The following is a 7,692-nucleotide window of genomic DNA, read 5'->3' as shown; positions in this document are numbered from 1 at the left end:
GGTCCCACACTCTTCTCAATTTACATCAACAACATAGCTCAGGCAGTAGGAAGCTCTCTCATTCATTTATGTGCAGATGATAGTCTTATATGGATTTTGTGTTAAACAAAGCTTTCTTGGTGTCCAACAAGCTTTCTCTGCCTTTAACCTTGTTCCGAACACTTCCAAAACAAAGGTCATGTGGTTTGGTAAGAAGAATGCCCCTTTCCCCACCGGTGGGATTACTACCTCTGAGGGTTTATAGGTTGAGGTAGTCACCTCATACAAGTACTTGGGAGTATGGCTAGATGGTACACTGACCTCCCCTAAGGTTAAATTTAGACTTGGTTTCCTCTATCGTTATCGCTCCTCTTTCACCCCAGCTGTCAAATTAACCCTGATTCAGATGACCATCCTACCCATGCTTGATTACAGGAACCAATTTATAGATTGCAGGTAAGGGTGCCCTCGAGCTGCGAGATGTTCTTTACCATTCGGCCATCAGATTTGCCACCAATGCTCCTTATAGGACACATTACTGCACTCTATACTCCTCTGCAAACTGGTCATGTCTGTACAGTGCCTTGAAAAAGTGTTCATCCCCCATGGGGTTTTTCCTATTTTGTTGCATGACAACCTGTAATTTTAATGGATTTTTTTATTGTATTTAATGCAATGGACATACACAAAATAGTCCAAATTGGTGAAGTGAAATAAAAAAAAGTATTTGTTTCAAAAAATAGAATTAAAATTAAAACAGAAAAGTGGTGCGTGCATATGTATTCACCCCCTTTGCTATGAAGCCCCTAAATAAGATCTGGTGCAACCAATTTACCTTCAGAAGTCACATAATTAGTTAGATTGCACACAGGTGGAATTTATTTAAGTGTCACATGATCCCAGTATATATACACCTGTTCTGAAAGGCCCCAGAGTCTGCAACACCACTAAGAAAGGGGCACCACCAAGCAGGTGGCACCATGAAGACCAAGGAGCTCTCCAAACAGGTCATCGACACAGTTGTGGAGAAGTACAGATCAGGGTTGGGTTATAAAAAATAACTGGAACTTTGAACATCCCAAAGAGCACCATTAAATCCATTATTAAAAAAATGGAAGATTATGGCACCACAACAAACCTGCCAAGAGAGGGCCGCCCAGCAAATCTCACGGACCAGGCCAGGAGGGCATTAATCAGAGAGGCAACAAAGAGACCAAAGATAACTCTGAAGGAGCTGCAAAGCTCCACAGCGGAGATGGGAGTATCTGTCCATAGGACCACTTTAAACCATACACTCCACAGAGCTGGGCTTTACAGAAGAGTGGCCAGAAAAAAAACATAGCTTAAAGAAAAAAATAAGCAAACACGTTTGGTGTTCACCAAAAGGAATCTGGGAGACTCCCCAAACATGTGGAAGAAGGTTCTCTGGTCAGATGAGACTAAAATGTAGCTTTTTGGCCATCAATAAAAACGTTATGTCCGGGGCAAACCCAACACCTCTCATCACCCAGAGAAACCATCCCCACATTGAAGCATGGTGGTGGCAGCATCATGCTGTGGGGATGTTTTCATCGGCAGGGACTGGGAAACTGAATTGAAGGAATGATGGATGGCACTAAATATAGGGAAATTCTTGAAGGAAACCTGTTTCAGTCTTCAAAAGATTTGAGACTGGGACGGAGGTTCACCTTCCAGTAGGACAATGACCCTAAGCATACTGCTAAAGCAACACTCGAGTGGTTTAAAAGGGAAACATTTAAATATCTTGGAATGGCATAGTCAAAGCTCAGACCTCAATCCAGTTGAGAATCTGTGGTATGACTTAAAGATTGCTGTACACTAGCGGAAACCCATCCAACTTGAAGGAGCTGGAGCAGTTTTGCCTTGAAGAATGGGCAAAAATACCAGTGGCTAGATGTGCTCTAATGACCTCTATCTGAGGTACCTACTGCAGTCCTCATCCTCCACATACAACACCCGTTCTGCCAGTCACATTCTGTTGAATGTCCCTAAAGCACACACATCTCTGGGTCGCTCCTTTTTTCAGTTCACTGCAGCTAGCGACTGGAACTCTGCAAAAAAACACACAAATGGGACAGTTTTATCTCCATCTCTTCATTCAAAGACTCAATCATGGACACTCTTACTGACAGTTGTGGCTGTTTCACGTGACGTATTGTTGTCTCTACGTTCTTGCCCTTTGTGCTGTTGTCTGTACCCATGTTGTGTTGCTACCATGTTGTTGTCATGTTGTGTTGTCATGTTGTGGTGTCTCTCTTGTCATAATGTGTGTTTTGTCCGTATTTATTTATTTTATTATTTTTTTATCCCAGCCTCCGTCCCCACAGCAGGCCTTTTGCCTTTTGGTATGCCGTCATTGTAAATAAGAATTTGTTCTTAACTGAATTGCCTAGTTAACTAAAGGTTAAATACAAATTTTACATTTTAAAAAATCATCAAAAGTGTTAATAAAATGGTTAAAAATACTAAATATTGACTTCCATTTCAGGATTCAGTCGACATTGTCCTAAAATAGTAACAAAAGCTAACAACAATACTGATGACCTAGCATATTTTGGTGAAGCCACCATCTTTAGTCCTATGTAGGCTACCTATTGTTTCTTGTTTTCCCCCTCTGTGCTTTCGCCATTAAATCTATGTATTTTATCATAATCTTGAGATTCTTGACCCAAAGAAAAGAATTCTCACAAGATATCAAAATAAAAATCTATATTTAATATAGGGGCAATTACTAAGTGAAGTTAGCTACACAGGGCCGTTGTCACCAGACTCTGTGTTTTTCATCATATAGGTCATTAGACAATGATGGATGTAAACCTATAAAGTATCTAAACTGAACCTTTTAACAAACCATGAGCAATACTATCATTTCTCTAATAGAACCTGCTGACCGTGTCATTCCCTGCTACCATTTGTCATTTTTCTTGTGAAATAATCAATATCGAGGTGCTTGGAAATAAATAATATGAAAGTCATAGTAGCCTACCAGAGGAGCAACAAAATAGACTTATGGAACATTCTAAAGTTATTGCTTTACAGTTTATGCATACGGTACATATTTTTCTCAACATACTTTTCTAAACATAATCAACCTTTGATTGCATTGTACAAAGATGCACCTTTTACGGCAATGATGCGGACAAAGCCTTAACTTAACTTGACTAAATAGCCTACTAAATTCCCATTATCCTGATGATGAGCCTATATACTGTATATTTGACAAATTGCTGGCCTGCAGAAATAAGGGACTCTGAAATAAAGTTAGCTCGTTAAAACAACATGTGGCGCAATGTAAATCTGATGTAGGCCTAATGTCCATTACTGTTAGGCTATTGGTGTAATAACATCACATGTAGGTCCCGGCCTATTTTGCTGCAACCTGGACTCAGGGGTAGGCATACCATCATAAACAATAATCTGGGACTCTCAGATTACTTTGATATGTTACGTTTGGTAGAGTATGTATTCATTTGGATTTTCAGCATCCCTTTTGTAAGATATGTTACAAATTACAATTTGTATGACATGTTATGCATAACAATAACAATTATGAATTGCAATCAATACAATATGTGATGAATTTTCAATAAGTATGGTATGTTTACAAATTACAAACTGTTGTTGCCAACATTAGCTAGGTGGCTAACACTAATGTTAACTAGGTTGCTAACATTAGCTAGGCTAGGGGTTAAGGTTAGGGTTAAGGTTAGAAGTTTGGTTAAAGGGATAAGGTTAGGGTTAGCTAACATGCTAAGTAGTTGCAAAATAGCTAAAAAAAAGTCTACATGTTAAAGGGGAAAAGAGCAATGGAGAAACAGAGGAAAGGCCAAAGGGTTGGTCTACTATTTTGGGCAGCCCTGTTTTTCATCCAAGAAATGGCCTTATTTTGCTTTGCGCCTCCTTAACACATAGGCCTATGCTTCACTTGGGTTTTGGATTTCCTTAAAAGTTATGAAGTTATGTATGCCATATCAAAAACATTCTTGACATTGTGTTCCACATATTTGTCACAGTAAAATATGTCAACTTGCATTTATTGCATATGGATTTGTAATGTCTTCTTCTGACATCTTTGCACATAATTTTTGGGTGTCCCACAACCAATTTCATAGGTGGGCATAGAAAATGAAAAGGCCTAACTTATGGATGGTGACAAAATAGGCTACCTGTGATGATTAACATGTGACAGGAGATGGCAATTACATCATATAGATGCAGGATAGCTGCACTTAAGTGGTCATTTAAAGCTGAGATCCATGATAGGCAAAACAGCGCCACTGACCTCCCCAGGCACATTTGTTATTGTTTTTGGATTGAAAAAATGAACATCCAGCATTGTGTTAAAAAGATTAATCACAGTACGTTCTCTGCTGTTCTATAGTGCATAGCAATGATGTCCTAGGGAAAAAAAAAACATTGTTTGAATGTAACGGCTTTCTTCCTGGGAAGGAGAGGCGGACCAAAACGCAGTGTGGTTAGAGTTCATGTTATTTTAATAAGGTAACTCAACATGAACAGAAAACCAAACAATAAACGTGAAAACCAAAACAGTCCTATAACTCGTGCAGAAAACACAAAGACAGGAAACAATCACCCACCAATCCCAACACAAAACAGGCTACCTAAATATGGTTCCCAATCAGAGACAATGACCAACACCTGCCTCTGATTGAGAACAATATCAGGCCAAACACAGAAACAGACAAACTAGACACACAACATAGAATGCCCACCCAGCTCACGTCCTGACCAACACTAAAACAAGGAAAACACACAAGAACTATGGTCAGAACGTGACATTGTAGTAATGTCTTAATATCCCAAACAGATGTGGCAGTTTCACCACTGTCGATTCCAGCTTTAAAGATGTGCAATAAGGTTTTGTATAATTTCAGCCAGTAGTTGAAAGTGGGGCTCAAGAGCCAAAATGGTCCCCAAAAATTGTGCACAATTGTGTATGACATCCATTTCATATGATATGCTACTTCCTGCTATTTTTTTGTTTTATCATATTTTTCTTTTCATATCATATGAAATTCCTGTGATATGTTACAAATTCCAATTTCTACAATATGTTCAATCACTTTAAATGAGCAGGTGTTAATTAAGACCACCAAAGGCTTATGGGGGAAAATAATCTCCATGCCACTCAATAGGTTATACAGCCTTTATCCTGTAATTTATAAATACTGTCATGACTATGGTTGGTTGGCATGGTCACACAAGCAGCAGCCTTTTAGGCCAACACCACAGGGTACTTCCTCCAATAATGGCAACAGGATTTCACCTTCCTCGCCATCATAATTAAGCCTATGAATGTGTATTCACTTACATTTTTGACCTAATTAGCTTCCTCTTGGGGCCCACTTGCCAATGATGATGGTGATTTCAATGATGATTAAATATCATAGCAAAATCTAAATGAAAATAATAACAGATCGGCTATGATACATTAGGCTATATTTTGTGTTGCAACACAATCTCACACTCAATTCATGCAAATATGTACAAAAAACATTTCAGCAGATTTTGTGTGTTTTTGTGTGTCACGCCCTGGTCTTAGTATTTTGTGTTTTCTTTATTTATTTGGTCAGGCCAGGGTGTGACATGGGTTTATTTTGTGTTGTGTTTATGTATGCGTTTTTTTCATGGGTTTAGGGATTGTGGCTTAGTGGGGTGTTCTAGCAAAGTCTATGGTTGCCTGAGGCGGTTCTCAATCAGAGGCAGGTGATTCTCGTCTCTGATTGGGAACCATATTTAGGCAGCCATATTCTTTGAGTGTTTCGTGGGTGATTGTTCATGTCTCTGTGTTTGATTGCACAAAATAGGCTGTTTTTGTTTTCACGTTACGTTTATTGTTTTGTATAGTTCGTGTTTTTGTCTTCATTAAATATGTATCGAACTAACCACGCTGCATTTTGGTCCGACTCTCTTTCACCCGAAGAAAACCGTAACAGTGTGCCTTAATTAGTGTGAAAATACACACATTTTGTGCACCTTAATTTGTGTTAAAAGACACATTTTTGTGCAACTTCATTCGTAGGAAAATACAGTTGTTGGGGGAAAACTATGGAACAATCTTTTGACAATTATTGGAGCAATGTATTCTGGGCAATGGTGTTCTACACTGCCATTTTTGTTGTCTCCCACATATATTTATATTTTTTAAAAACGTGTCAACAACCCAATATTGTTAATCAACCAGGTTGTCACCGAAATAATTATAACATGATAGTTTAAAAAAAAAAGTTTTTATTAATGCCAATGCTGTTTTCAATATTTGTTTACGCTTAATAATTTGGGATACTGGTGCTATGTCGGATTTTACGAGGGTTGCCAGATTGCAGTACAAAGCTGTATTTGTCATTTTTTTGTGGTATCAATGAAGGTATTTGTTTGAGGAATGCCGATACATTTTCATGATGGGAAATCTGGTTTAAATTCCCCTGGTGCAACTGCATGGTATTTGCAACTATACCAAGTCTGGACTACGATCAATTAAGCCATATCAATGCAGTTAAACAGGTCATGTAAAATAATGAATTATGTTGGCTAACACATATGGCAAGTCCAAGGCCGTTTCATGATGATTATTATGGTTGTGTCAATCATCTTATAATACTTAGGCTATTGTAACAAGGCATACGCCACCATTTGTAGGCCAACTGCCTCTGCTCATTTCAGACTCTCCTATGCCACTATTCCCAACAGGTTTTAAATAAACCCTTTTTAAGGTGATATAACTTGTATCATTATTTACAGTGCATTCGAAAAGTATTCAGACCCTTGACTTTTTCCACATTTTGTTACGTTACAGTCGTATTCTAAAATTGATTAAATTGTTTTTTCCCCCCTCTCAATCTACACACAACACCCCATAAAGACAAAGCAAAAACAGGGTTGTAAAAATGTTTGCTAATTTATTCAAAAGAAATGGAAATATCACATTAACATAAGTATTCAGACCCTTTACTCAGTATTTTGTTGGAGCACCTTAAGGCAGCGATTACAGCGTTGAGTCATCGTGGGTATGACCATTCTCTGTCAAGGACATTGAGACTTGTCCCTAAGCCACTCCTGTGTCGTCTTGGCTGTGTGCTTAGGGTCATTGTCCTGTTGGAAGGTGAACCTTCACCCCAGTCTGAGGTCCTGAGTGCTCTGGAGCAGGTTTTCATCAAGGATATCTCTGTACTTTCTCTGTTCATCTTTCTCTTGATCCTGACTCGTCTCCCAGGCTGCTGAAAAATATCCCCACAGCATGATGCCACTACCATGCTTCACCTTAGGGATGGTGCCAGGTTTCCTCGAGACACTAAGCATTCAGGCCAAAGAGTTAAATCTTGGTTTCATCAGAATCTTGTTTCTCATGGTCTGAGTGTCCTTTACGTGCCTTTTGGAAAACGTCAAGCAGGCTGTCATGTGCCTTTTACTGAGGAGTGGCTTCCATCTGCCCACTCTACCAAAAAGGCCTGTTTGGTGGAGTGCTGCAGAGATGGTTGTACTTCTGGCAGCTCTAGGAAGAGTCTTGGTGGTTCCAAACTTCTTCTATTTAAGAATGATGGAGGCCACTGTGTTCTTTGGGACCTTCAATGCTGCAGACATTTTTTGGTACCCTTTCTCCAGATCTGTGCCTTGACACAATCCTGTCTCTGTGCTCTACGGCTAAATCCTTCAACCTCATGGCTTGGTTTT

This window comes from Oncorhynchus tshawytscha, linkage group LG01 (genome assembly GCF_018296145.1).
Source record: "Oncorhynchus tshawytscha isolate Ot180627B linkage group LG01, Otsh_v2.0, whole genome shotgun sequence".
NCBI lineage: Eukaryota > Metazoa > Chordata > Actinopteri > Salmoniformes > Salmonidae > Oncorhynchus > Oncorhynchus tshawytscha.
Note: the sequence above shows the minus strand (reverse complement) of the source record.